This window comes from Diceros bicornis, chromosome 2 (assembly GCF_020826845.1).
Source record: "Diceros bicornis minor isolate mBicDic1 chromosome 2, mDicBic1.mat.cur, whole genome shotgun sequence".
Classification (NCBI taxonomy): Eukaryota; Metazoa; Chordata; class Mammalia; order Perissodactyla; family Rhinocerotidae; genus Diceros; species Diceros bicornis.
The window spans coordinates 26,642,599-26,657,121 of NC_080741.1; the positions used below are offsets into that span (position 1 = coordinate 26,642,599).

Consider the following 14,523-nt stretch of genomic DNA (forward strand, 5'->3'; position numbering starts at 1 on the left):
GCTCTTCATCTTATATCGCCTTTCTCCATTGAAAAAGGCTCCTTTGAAAAGTACGGATTCACTCCTTAGAGTTTAGAAGTGGATAATGAGTGTTAACCTCCAGTAATACCTGTGATGTGTGAACTCTGGGCAATGACAGAATTTCTCAGGTCTATCTTAGTCTTGAGTGCAAGGGTTTCTGTTATTAACTTCAGCTGAACGTGAAGCAGGACTTCTTGAGATGGAAAAACTGGAGTGTCCATTATGAGCTCTCTGAGCTACAAAGCCCTATGAACCCGACTAAGTTTATATTTTTAAAGAGGCCAAAAGCTTCAAATGTTGATGTTTTTAGGTGGAGAAACATGGGCACCATTTTGTGGACTCTAGAACACGGTGATTCACAAAGACCACTCATTAAACACTCTCTCTCCTTCCTGAAGGTAGTTTGTGTGTTTATCCTTCTAACACTTCGTGTGAACATGTATATCTGAACTCTCTTCTCTCTTACCCGTCTACTGTGCTCTAGACATGACATGATATGGAGAAACTGCAGAGCAAAACTGCCAAGTCTGCCATCATCTCAGTCAACTTGTGGAGCCCAGCTATAGACATTGGGATCACTGATCCTCCCACATTTTCTTGCTATGTATTCAGGTAATGACCAGTGGACATGCTTAAACCTTTGACACAGAAACAAAAGCAAGCAGGAAGTGATGAAACAGGGAAGAGAAAACAGTGAAGCATATGTAGAGCATATATACAAGATTATATAGAGCATATTTGCCAGGAGAACACACGTTATAGAATTTTCTCTCCCAAGATTTACTTAAGTTTAATTTTATTTGGGGCAGTTATGCTGAATGTCTGACATTATGTTACACTTGGCAAGAAAAAACTCAACAAGAAGATATTTTTACAGTACATCTCAGAATTTTGAAGTCAAATGAAATTAAGAGAATTTAATATTTTCTCGTGACAGCCAAAATAACTGGTGACTGGACATATGATGCATTGGAGATGACTATCAAATCTTTGTCACAGCCCCATGAAGAAAGGGTGTTAATACGCCCTTCCCTTGGGTTTATTTATTTATTTTTGCTATGTGACTACTTAATAGAATGTGGTAAAAAAATCACACTGTGCCAGTTGGAAGTTGAGCCTTTAAAATATCTAGCAGCTTCTGTTTACTCACTTTTGGAACAATCACTGCTAGGTATTCCCTCTCAAATTCCGTCTGCTGCTCAGAAGCCAAAGTCACATGGAGAGACCACAAGTGTGAGTTCAGTTCAACAGTCTCAGTTGAGATCCCAGCCAAAAGACAGCATCATCTACCAGGCATGGGAGGAAGCCATTTTGGATGTTCCAGCCCAAACCAGTCCCCAGATGATGTAGCCCTAGCTTACATCACACAGAGAGGAACTACCCAGCTAACCTTGGTCAACATATAGAATCATGAGAAATAACAAAATGGTTGTTTTAGCCATTTAGTTTTGATGTGGTTTATATGCAGCAGATGAAACAGGTAACATGGCTTATTCTTGGGGACAAGTACGTTCTCAATTCTTTTAGAGGACTTTAGTAACACTGAAGAAAACTCCTGTCAGGTGACACTAGTGAGAAAATAAGGAATGGGTCAGTATCCCATTTATGAATTAATAGAATTTGATGAGATTTGTGATTAGCTGCACTAGGGGATCCCAAGCACATATTGGTATGTTATTTATAAAGGAAAAACAGGAAGCAACTATGTTCAGCTAAAAAGGTATGGAGAGGGGCTGGCCCCATGGCTTAGTGGTTAAGTTCGGCACACTCAGCTTTGGCAGCCCTGGTTCACGGGTTCAGATCCCTGGTGCGGACCTACACCACTCATCAAAATCCTACAGAGGAACAAAGGAGGGAATAGTTAGATCTTTCTTGGTCAATCAGAAATGGGCTTCATTGAGGAGTTTTCACTTGAGATGAGTTTTGCAGGATGAGTAGGAATTAGTCAGGTGGTCAATGGAAGAGAAAAGTCTAAGCAGAAGAAGTAACCTATGCAAAATCACAGAAAGAGACAAAATAGCAATGAGCAGTAACTATGAGAAACTGCAATTAGGGTAGTTCTGGTGCACAATTTGTGGAAGGAGGCAAGAGATAGGAGGGCAGGTTGTGGTATTACAGACCAATCTACTAAGCTCAATATTTCCATTTGGATTGATTTCCCCTCTTTCTTTGAATGCCCAGGATACTTTGTTTAGTTACACTTTATATTATAGATATTTGACTGCATTTTCCACATTCTATCCTAGTTCATAAATTCTTTGTACCTGAGGCATTTGTTTAACAAATATCCATGTGCTCCCCTAGATTTCCCAGGTTCCTTTTGGCTGTTTAAGATTTTTAAAAAGGCCCGTGGGACTCTAACCTCCTGAGAGCAGAAAGTGAGCCGAGATGGTTGTACAACCCAAAATGGTCATACTCCACAAAGCCCAGAGCAGATTATGGCTAAGGAAAAAAATGGATGAGGAAGAGGACAGAGCCAAGGGAAAATAGATAACTTTTAAGAGAGAAGAGTCAGGACCTAATCAAGGGACTACCTCCCCAATCCCCAGAGTAGGGTTCCTTATAATATTTTCCTAGTGGGATTTAGACTTGTTATGTTCCAGCAACTACTGTATGTCTCCCATTCTTCTCCTTCCAAAAAAAGAGTGTATTGTAGTTATCCTATTTCGGCATTGGTGTGGAGAGTAAGATAACTGGCCTTGTTATTCAGCAATCTCAAGAAGGTGATGTTCTATACCCATTCTGATGGAAAAACTACTGATCCACACCCAGGGACTCTAGATGTTGAGGATGCGGTGTCTGTGTGGGACTTCTTGTTGTCTCTCTGTGGGAGAGTTTGAGTATATGTACTGTATTTGAAGAAAGGAACAAAGGGATATACTGATTCTAGAAATATGACCTACAATCACCAAATATTTGTATGCACTCTACTCATTTCCCAGACACGTTTGCAATTAGGTTGGGTCTGTATGATTAGATACAGCCAATAGACTGTGAGCAGAACTAATGTGCGTCACTTCTATAATAACACACAAGGTCTAGTTGATGCGTCTAACCCTTTCTTACATTGCCATGCAGTTTGAAGTGCATCTGGTTTATACAGTGTAACTGAAAGGTGGAGGAAGATATCCTAACCTGCACAGGACTGTGTTAAATCACTGAAATCTAGAAATTTGTTTATTGCAACAACAACTGTTAATCACTTTAATGAATGGATTCCTGGGAGGAAGTGCTTAGCAAGAGCAAGCACATAGCAAGGCTAAATAACTAGCATCCCTCATTTCTTCTCCAATATCACAACACCCTTGTGAGAGATATTTACATCTTTTATATCTTTCAATCCTTTATTCAATCTCTGCTCCATTTCCACAATTGGTATAACAAAAAGCTTGCTAATTTGGCCTTACCCTCTGTGTGCTTTCTGAAGTGAAGTAACATATCTCTGACTGTGGCCTATTTTCCAAACATGAGTGAATTTATTATCCTATCATTCAGCCAGAAATTACTTTTCCTTCCCTGTTTTGCAATCCCAGTCTAGTGGATTGTTAGCTGCAGTCTCATAACTTGAAATGTTCTCTCCAACTTGTTGGAACAATAATATCTCTAACTTAAATTTCCGGGGCTGGTGTTTCCCATTGGTGTTCTTTGCTTCTGCTAATTTAATATCAGAACACTTCTTTTCTTACTGTACATTTCTTCAAAGAGAAAGCAATTTTACATATTTAATACAGAACTCAAGAGTTTAAGGGCTCATTCACATATGGCAATGTATTTGATTCTCAAACTAACTCTGTGGAATCAGGCATGAATGTTATTATTTATACCTTATCCCCATATTCCAGATGAGGAAAATGAGACTCAGGGGACTTCCTCAAATCCCCTGGCTGTGACTGCTCGCCCATAAATTCTTATTCCAAGTCTCACTTTTCCACTATACCTTTATTACCTTTAACCAATTCTCTCATTTGTTCCTGATCCTGTATCTTATATATCTATCAATCATTCATATGAAATCTGACATGTTTTGAAATCTGTATTACTATGCCTAAACTCATGTTAATATAACATGATATAATGTCATGAATTTTAAGGAAAAAAAAATGGAAATCCAAACAGGAAATAGCAAAGCTAAAAATAAAGGAAAGAGAAAAACAGACACTTGAGTCTCTTCCAGTCGTTTTTTGTTTGTTTTGTGTTTTGAGTTTGCGTGCATGCACACGTGCTTTGTTTTGTTTTTTGCTGTTCAAGACAATTCTGCTGTGAACGTTCTTGTTCAACTCTTGATGCTCATGAGCGAGATTTTCTCCCAGCCTAAGTTACAGAGCCAGAATTGAAAATGCTTGGAATGTTTGCCTGAAAAAATCAATTTAAACAATATATATACAGAAATACACAAAAATTGTATCATACCATATATATAGTATATGGTATGATAGCGTATGATACAATTTTTCTAAAGGTCAAAAACAAGTAAACATAAACAATATGCTATTTAGAAATACACATGGGGTAAAACTACTTAAATAAATTATGGAATGACAAACATAAAAGTTAAGATAGAGATTACCTCTGGGGTAATGTAGAAGGGTAGCGGTAGCGTTAGGCAATAGTTGCACACTGGATTTTCACTGGTATTTGGTAATATTTTAGTTGTCAAGTTAGTGGTGGGTTCATGAGTGTTCAATTAATTGCTATAATTCATAACACGTATTAACTACATCAAGTTTGAAAATATTAAATAAACAATTTTTGAAAAATTCAGAGGTGACTTGCTTCTAACCAACTGAATATGGCATGTCACTCCTATAATTAATTTAGGTTATGTGGCAAAGGTGATAGGGTATCACTCCTGTGATGACATTATGTTATATAAGATTCAGTTTTGCTAGCAAATGGGAGCTAGAGATTCTCCTTGCAGGCTTGATAAAATAAGCAGCCATGTTAGAGAAGACCATGTAGCAAAGAACTGTAGGCAGCCATTAGGAACTTCAGATGTACTCTGGGACCTAAGGGCAACCTCCCCCTGACAGGCAGCAAAAAGCTGGGGTCCTCAGTCCTACAACTGGGTGGAAATCAATTCTGCCAACAATCTGCGTGGGCTTGGAAGTAGATTCTTCTCTAGTCGAGTCTCCCAATGAGAATGCAGCCTGTCCAATGAGGTCATTGTAATACTATTTCTGACATCATGCATATACTTTTTATAAAATTATCAAACCTACAGAAGATATTTTATTTTTGGCTACAGTTATTGACATCTCACTTCTTAAGATAATAAAAATTGATAATCTTTATTATTTCTACTCAATGGCATAATATTAGCTGCCTTTTCAAATAGATATTTAATTATTATTTTAGTATCACGTGGTATTGAATACTAAATTTAAATATGGTTATAGCCTACTATTTATAAGTTTAGTTTGTAATTTCAAGTTTGTTCATTTCTGCTTAGGTTTGTATTAAAAGAAATTGAATTTTTTCTTAGTCTATTGATTGATTTAAAAGTGAAGGTAATCAAAAAAATTAAAGATGTAACAACTCAATTTTATAGTAAGATAGTACCAAATAGATAAAGACAATCATAAAAAGAATAATTCTTATAGTGAGCAGATAAAACTTGGTGAATACTATCTAAAAAACGGTCCTGTGACCCAGTATAGAGGAAATTTTATATTTTTGGGCTGTTCCACATCCAACCCTCCATCTCATCTCAGGCCTTAGAGTTTGAATGATGTCCAACCTAGTGAAGTGACTGGCAGAACCTCGAACCAACATGGAGAATGAAAGATCCAAAAGAAAGATTGGGAAAAAGTAAACAATGTCACCATGTCCCATCGATATTGTTCGACCCTCTGGTTCCACTTCAGGTCTGGAGTTACATGGTCGGAACTCAGCTCTATATTTTGTATGTAAGATTTTTGATTCCCAAATGTATTCCAGAAATAAAATGGCAGCCTCAGCTGGTTAATGACAGATAGATCTCTCCATGGTGCTCATTGTGATAGAAGGTGGTCCTAAAAAGCAGTGGTACCAGTTCATTAAGGTATCATTTGGATAATTGCATTGAATGAAATATATTGCACTAAATGAAATTATGTGGACAGAGCTCTATTGGAAAACTGCCAAGTATCTAAAGAAAAACTGTTAAAAATTATTACAAATTCATTATTATGGGGCCGGCCCCGTGGTTTAGCGGTTAAGTGTGCGTGCTCCGCTACTGGCGGCCCGGGTTTGGATCCCAGGCGGGCAACAAAGCACCCCTTGTCGGGCCATGCTGAGGCGGTATCCCACATACAGCAACTAGAAGGATGTGCAACTATGACATACAGCTATCTACTGGGGTTTTGGGGAGAAAAAGGGGAAAAAAGGATGAGGATTGGCAATAGGTGTTAGCTCAGGGCCGTTCTTCCACAGCAAAAAGAAGAGGATTGGCATGGATGTTAGCTCAGGGCTGATCATCCTCACAAAACAAAACAAAACAAAAAAGTTATTACCAATTCATTATTACAGCCATGGAGGTGAGCTGCTTTTGTCTCCTTTCAAAAGAGAATCCGCTGCAAGGAGTGCACTAGCTGAAACCCCAGCACTTTAAGGTCTGTCTCAGCTTTCAAGTCGGCCACACACTTTCTAGGCAGTCTCTAGCCAGCGACTGATCATGGTGGGGACTCAAGGGCTCCCCATTTCTGGTCATTTTGGCTCTCCATTATGGGCAATCTTTGCACTGAAACTACATGGTGGGCTGGCTGAGACTTTCTCAGAGCTCCACTGCAGCATGAGGGTCTTCCTACCCAATCCTGCTTCCTTCCTCTTCCTTTACAGGTGTGAGACCAGCATCATGATGAGAAGTCTTTCTCTGCCTACTTTTGCTTTCTTTCTCTTTCTCACAGGAATTACCTCCAATCACTCTCTTGCACTTCTATTTCCCTTTTGGCACCTGTTTCCCAGAGACACAGAACTGTCACTTGGGAGTCATTATTGACCTTTATGAAATAGAGAACTTGTAGCTTCTTCCTTTTTTTGGTGGCGAGGACAGAGAGAGCGTGCACCTGTGTGGGTTTCTTTATAACTAGCTCAAGGAAGAGCCTCAAAAATCTCACAAAACACAATTAGTGCCCCAAAGATAATTTACTTGCTTAACTTTTTTTTTTTTTTTTTCTGAGGACAATTCATCCTGAGGTAACATCTGTGCTAGTCTTCCTCTATTTGTATGTGGATTGCCACTACAGCATGGCTGATGAGTAGTGTAGGCCTGCGCCCAGGATGCAAATCTGCAAACCCAGGCCACCAAAGCAGAGCACACAAACTTAACCGCTATGCCATGGGGCCAGCCTCTACTTGTTTAACTTTTGTAAGCAGAAAGTTAGCTGACAATCAAAAACTGTTTGTTTGAATGGGCAGAGGGATAAGATTATGTGGATATTTAGCCAAAGAAAATGACATTATAGATATTTGTAAAATTCCAATACATCGTAGGATATAATAAAACCTAAGCTGCCTCATCATTATTATTGCTGTTAATTTAGATTGTATTCCACTGACTCAGGTCAGAAAATTCTCCACTTTATGCCTTGGAAGTTAACCAAATTCCTATGGACTGTTTATTTAATAGTACCTCAGAAATTAACTGACTGTTTAGAGACTCATTTCCAATGAGAATATGTCTTACGATAGATTTCTTCAAATGGTAATGTCTATGATATAATGAATCCATGATAAAACAGTGTGTGTGGTAGCAGAGAAAAAAGATTGCAACCTGCCTCTAGACTGTGGGATAGTTGAGGGCCTATCTTTACGTCCAACTTTTGAGAGCACTTAGGACTAGTAGGCATTTGTGAAATGTGTCTTAAATTGAACTGAAATCCAATTTTTGGTTATTTTGTGCCTATAAATCCAGACACAAAATAAGTTTATTGCACTAAGTTTCACTGACATTTATGGCCAATATTTGCCATGAGAATTGGATGGGAGGATTTAGAGTTGAATTTCAATGTGTATTATTTGAGGGAACTTCTATTCTTTTCACTTTGTCAGGACCTTAAATGAGAATTTTGAGTTGTGTGTAACTAAAATGGGAGAAAGCATTTATTGGTCTGGCTTGGACTGCAGATGTTTGGGATTACACCTAATTGCTTTGCTGCTGCTATTTTTATCAGCCTGCTGAAAGGATTTTTGTAATGCTGGAAGAAAGCCTAACTTAAAAGGGTTAAGCTTCTAAACTGCTGTGATCTACAGTCAGTTAGAAGTGACAAATTGTAAGCAAAAGATAATCTCTTCCACTTACAGAAATGCTAGCCCAAACATCATCTGTAGAAAGATTTCAGCAACTTTAATATATTCATGTTAGAGAAACAGAATTTAAAAATAGAAATTCGTGGATCTTTTAGGTCCTTGCTGCTTTATAGATTTTAACTGTGCTGGTTAGCAAGTCTTTTCAGCTGTGGTCTGATGGTTTATATGGAGACTCTATCTTTTATGGAGATTTATGGAAAGCCCCTACCACAGAGGTAAGCTAATTCTCAGCCTCCTGACTTCATGTATCTTCCATACAATGGAAAGCACAGCTTATGAGGCAAGGACTTTGGATCTATTAGGAAAGTTTTAAGCTGCAGGTAACAGAACACTCAACAAAAAGTGACTTAAAAAAGAAAAATTACATACAAATTATGGAGGTGTATCTCTCTTTTTTTTTTAACAGAATCTCAATTATATCAGGGATGTGAGTCTTTTTGTTCTTCTCTAGTCCTTCCCTCATGGGCACAAAATGGCAGCTGCAGCTCCAAGGAAGCAGGACATCACCACAGCACATTCCAAACAGAAAGGGAGAAAGGGAATAGAAAAGGGGCATCCCTTTTATTAAGAAGTAAAATCTTTTTTTGATTTCCCAAGTAATCTTTTTTTATGTCCAATTAGCTAAAATCAGATAATATGGCCATCTCTGGGTACAGAGGCGGCTAGGAAAGTGAGAATATGATAAAGAAGAATGAGACAGTCATAACTGGCTTGAATAAAGCATGTTTAATTACATGGGGTTGAATGCAGTTTTCCTTTTGAAGAAATTTGAGGATTTGTCAGCAAGGAAAATAGAAAGAGCTATAGGATAGCCTTGCACCAGTGTTTGCAAACTCCTAGTCAATCCTATGATGTTCCTAATTTGAAGGATAGTCAAACAAATATCACCACTTGTCTCCACATACCCCAGTGTTGATACTTGTTCAGCATAAAAGGACCAACAAAAACAAAATTAAAACTAGTAAAAGTTAACAACAGTAAAGACACTTAAAATGTATCCATACTTTTATCACTAAAAAAGGAGTCTGCGTCCAAATTCACATATTGCTATTAACTTGTTCATATTTTTACACAATTATAATTCTAAAGTTTATATTCTTTTGCATTCTGCTATTTTCATTTGTCATAAATTTTTTCCCTTTTTCTACATTATTTTAATAATTTTCACTTAATAGCTTCATAGTTTTCATCTGTCACTGGCCCCAAGTATATGTAACAATTTTCCTACGATTGGAAGTCGGTATAGCATAGGAGGAAGCCACCTAGCCGATCACGAGCAAGAGCGTAATCCTACCTGGCCTGAAATTTCAGTTCTACCACTTATGGAGTAGGTGACCTTGGCAAGTTATTTAACTTCCCTGAACTACAGTTTTCACCTCTGTAGAATAAAATTAATAGTAAGATTGTAAAGTTAATTAATTATTAAGTATATTAAGTATATTTTTATTATTTAATTAAAGTTAATAATAATTAAATAAGATACTTCCTATAAATTGCTTAATATGGATTATACTGTGCAGTACAAGATGGTAGTCACTAGCCATATACAACTACTTAAATTTAAGTTTAAATTAATTAAAATGAAATAAAATTAAAAATTTAGTTCCTCAGTTGCACACTACATTTCAAGTGTTCAATAGCCCCATGTGACTAGTGGTTACCATATTCAACAGTACAGGTAAAGAATATTTTATTGGACAGCACTGGCTAGAATACAATAGGAGTTCAAGAAGTAGTTGTGCGTTTACCTTGTCCTTCTTCAAAATGTCCTTGAGAAAATATCCCTAGATGTGTGGTTTCTGAGTCAGAGTGTGTACTTCCTTACGGCCAGGCCATAACATTTAAAATCATGATATTTATATTTAAGTAGAACTGAACATCTGTCAAAATGCCTTCACAAATATTTATACCCTCTGCAAGCAGAGTCTTTTTATACATTTTATTACGGAACCACTAGTTTAAAATAATCATGTCGCATAATACACACTCAATAAATACAGTTATTGAGTGAATGAATGATTCAATGAATGATACTGCAACCCCATGAAGTATCTGAGCAAGATCTGTTCCATTTTACAGATGGAAACGTTGAGTCATCCAATAAGTCACCAACAAATTTCAAATGAGAGCCCAGTTGTCCAGGCCTAGTTTTTATTCCGTAATATCATTAACGGATATTCCAAAGTAGAATTATAGAGAAAGCAGTACTATTTCTAAATATCAATGTAGAAATTTCCATCTCTAGTCTATGACAAATGTTTCTAAAATTAGTGCTAGGAGCAGTATATATACATACACACACACACACACACACACATATATACATATATATTATATATATAATATATATATGAACACCACATTTATATTTAATCAAATCTAAAGTAATGCTCAAGTATTAATAATATTAATATTCTACTGTTATCGGGAGACCCAGGTTGCTAAATACTGCCCAAAACATGTCCATGCCTGCCTTTGAAGATCCCAAGGGAAATTTGTAAACAAAAAAAAATTACAAGTGGAAATTAAAGGCTGATTTTATTGTTTACTGGGCTTGTGCCCACAACTGCAATGCAAAGCATTCTGGAAAAGTGAGGTGGAATTTGTGAGCTAACCCAAAGCCTCCAAGAGTATTTCCCTCCTCTTGTGTCTCAATTCTGCCATAAGCCAGCTTTCAGAGGCTGATTGATTACCAAGCCACAGTATTCTGTGAGAAACAGAAATATTTCAAGGACAGCCTAGACTGTCTTAACTGATAGTGCAGCATAAACAGAAGAGGCAAAATCTGAGCTCCAGAGCGATCCCTAACTTCTCTCAGAGCAGGCCCTAGAATAGCTTCCTGCTTTGGCATCTAGGGGACCAGAGAATGGAGGGAGAATACGGAGGAAAGAATTACATCCATGTCTATGTGCATGACCTTGTAATGTACGATCATCTTTCCCACTAGTAAAATGGTCTAATTAGATTTCCAAAATGTAACTCAATAAAATGAGCTGCTTCTTTGTTTGGTAGGAACTGACAGTAGGGGTGGTGGGAATGAATTCCTACTGCGTTTGGGATCATCAAGCAACAGCGGGCTCTTCTTGATCTCTTAGCCAGATTTTATATTTAATTCTATTACAGGGTGTGCCTAACTTTGCTTAAACAACCATGTTTATCTAAAAGTATCTTTTTGAAGTGTTTTTCACTGACCAGAGGAAAAAAATTTTTTAAATGTCCATTTGATATGGACTCTGCTATAGACTGAATGATTGTGTCTTCCCAAAAGTCATATGTTGAAACCTAATTTCCAATGTGATGGTATTTGGAGGTGAGCCCCTTGAGAGGTGATTAGGTCATGACCGCACAGAGTCCTCATGAATGGAATTAGTGTCCTTATAAAATAGACCCAGAGTGTTCCCTCACCCCTTCTGCCGCATGAGGGCGCAGTGAGAAGAAGGCAGTCTACAACCCAAAAGAGTGCCCTCACCAGAACCCAACCATGCTAGCACCTTGATCTCAGAGCCCAGAATTGTGAGAAATAAATTTGTTGTTTATAAGCTACCCAGTCTATGGTATTTTGTTATAGCAGCCAGAACTGACTAAGAGAGACTCTAACTAAATTTAAGTAGAAATTGACAGAAACTATTGAGATAGATGCTTAAGTCCCATAAGTACTGAAGGGCTGAAGCTCTGTGACATACAAGAAGCTCAAAGAAAGAAGAATCATGACACATTATTCAGTAAAATCGTGTGGGTTTTGGGTGATCTATGCATTTGTGTCAGACGTCATCCCAAGGGAAATCATTCATTTTTTTGTTTCCTAAATTATTTCTGGATGTAGCAAAACAATGCAACCTTCTTCCTGAAGGAGTCTTCACAGACTAAATATATCATTTTATTGTACAATTGGAATATTGTTTTTAGTCTTATTTTCCACCCATTGCTCATTGCTGTACAGGCCAATTCAAACACACACTGTAAGCTAACTTTTCTGTATTATTTTATGCTAACATTTATCTCATATATATAATGCTTTTAAATCAGGAAAAACACCGAGGATCAATTAATGTAGTCTTGGTCACTTTCCTTTCAAAATTGTAGAAATGGTGAGTCTAGATACTGATAAAAAGTGATGGAAATTTACAAAGACTTTCTAAAGAACAAACAGTCTGTTGGCAAGCATGATCACAAATAACTAGAGCAGTAAATCCCAGTTCTTCATTTGATATAATTTTGTACACTATCCTGGATTAGGAAATATATTCAGGATTTTAATAAAAAATATAAAGTGGGACTATCATTTTCTATTATAGATTATCATGCTCAGATCTACACTTTTTATAATAATGATGTTGATATATCATTATTTCAGTTTGTTAATCATTTGATAATATCTATCAGATGATGAGACATATCACTTCTGTTTGTAAATTATTGTATTAAACATAAAATAAAACAGTTCTATGCAATTATGGTCAAGGATAATGAAAGCCTCAAAAGGCAAAGAGATGTGTGTGTGTACATGTGTATTTGTGTAGCAATATGATAAACAGTGGGGGTGGAGGAAGAAAACTACCGTTGATTGGATGTCTACTGTGTTCCAGGCACTATTGTGGATACCTTACATTCATTCTTTTAGTTTCTGCATACTTTTAATCAATTATATTTGAGGGGTTAATGCATCCAAATACAGCAATATTTTGTCATGAAAAACATTCTAATTCGGTCCACTAGGTGGTATTAAAAGCGATTCGCATTTCATCTTTTGGCAATGCCTTTAGTTTTTGAAGTTAGTATAAATGCTGCTTAACTATAAACAAATTTTTAGTCCCAGAGGGAGACTGAAATTAGCATATCTAGTAAACATCCTTAATTTAAAAAAAAAAACTATTTTTGTGGTTTCTAGATAAAAACATATCTGTGTATATACTCATGCAAATGTATTATCACAGTATATTAAAACTGATATCTAAAATGATTTCAAATGTTGTGTGTACAGAGGTATATTAGTCTGCTAGAGCTGCTATACCAAAATACCACAGACTGGGTGGCTTAAACAACAGAAATTTATTTTTTCACAGTTCTGGAGGCTGGAAGTCCAAGATCAAGGTACCAGCTGACTCAGTTTCTGGTGAGGACTCTCTTTCTGGCTTGGAAAAGGCTTTGTGCTTGTGGAGAGAGAGATCTCTGGAGTCTCTTCCTCTTCTTACAAGGATGCTAACTCTATTGGATTAAGGGCCCACCCAGATGACCTCATTTTACCTTAATTACCTCCTAAAGCCATTATCTCCAAATATAGTCAAGTGTCAGTGCTTTGAAAACTGCAGAACTTTCAGCACATAACAGCTCTGTCCAAACCCTTGCACTCAGAGACTTGACCAAACTCTAGCATGGCTTCTAGTGGCAGGAGCCATGTCTCCGGGATGACCCCAGAGCCCCCATTAAAATGCCTGCCTGAGAAAACACTGTCTGGAGAATATACTGTTTGTTCTAGGCAACACTGGAGGATAGACCCCTGACCTCTCTTTCTTAGAGCATTTACTAAGAAGTGCTTATAATTGTGAATATGTAGCTCTTACAATATGTGTCTTTCTCAAGGACCTGAGAGCCATTCCTTTGGAAGGTAATCATCAGGAAGGACAGAGTCAATGTCTTCCAGTCTTTGTGGGAGGACAGAATCCTAACTTCGATACTCGCCAGCTTGCAAACACAGCTGACCATTCATTTACACTGGCCAACTGTTTGTAATTTTTCACTTCTCTGACTCTACTGAGCCCTGGCTCTCCCTCTCCCTCCTTCTTCCTTTAAAGCACCCAGTCACCTCTCCACAAATTCCATTGGCGCTCAGCTCTCTTCCCTGCTCTCAGTAGTTACTGAGTAAAATCTGTTTTCATCACTTTAACTAATGTCTGCCATGTTTATCTTTGACAGCTTCAACATATGGATTTGGGAGGACACAATTCAGTCCAGAATAAGGGGGTAACATTAAAGCTGTAAGTAGGTGAGTCCATGTCTACCAAAAGTGAATACAAGTAAGTATACTTTTTCCCCTTTCCAGGAAGAAAAACTATCATGGGTTCCTGCCTCCTCTACCTCTGCCTAGAGTGAATTTCTGTCAATATTTGCGATCAGTCAGCTCAACACTCTACTTACCTTTTTGAAGGATGACTGCTCTTCATTTAACATAGGCCAATTACTCTAGGTAACCAGGTGGCACGGAAGCATCGAAGTGCT

The 14,523-nt window shown here is 37.5% G+C and overlaps 1 long non-coding RNA gene across 2 annotated transcripts in view; it reads left to right on the top strand.

Moving 5' to 3' along the window:
• The window catches only part of LOC131413215 (uncharacterized), a 102,127-nt gene extending 87,856 nt beyond the window's left edge, over positions 1 to 14,271 (top strand). For both annotated transcript variants that reach the window (XR_009221901.1, XR_009221903.1), the window contains exon 3: positions 14,221 to 14,271. This is a non-coding gene — a long non-coding RNA (uncharacterized LOC131413215). The remainder of the gene's footprint in view (positions 1 to 14,220) is intronic.
• Positions 14,272 to 14,523: the final 252 nt, after the last annotated feature.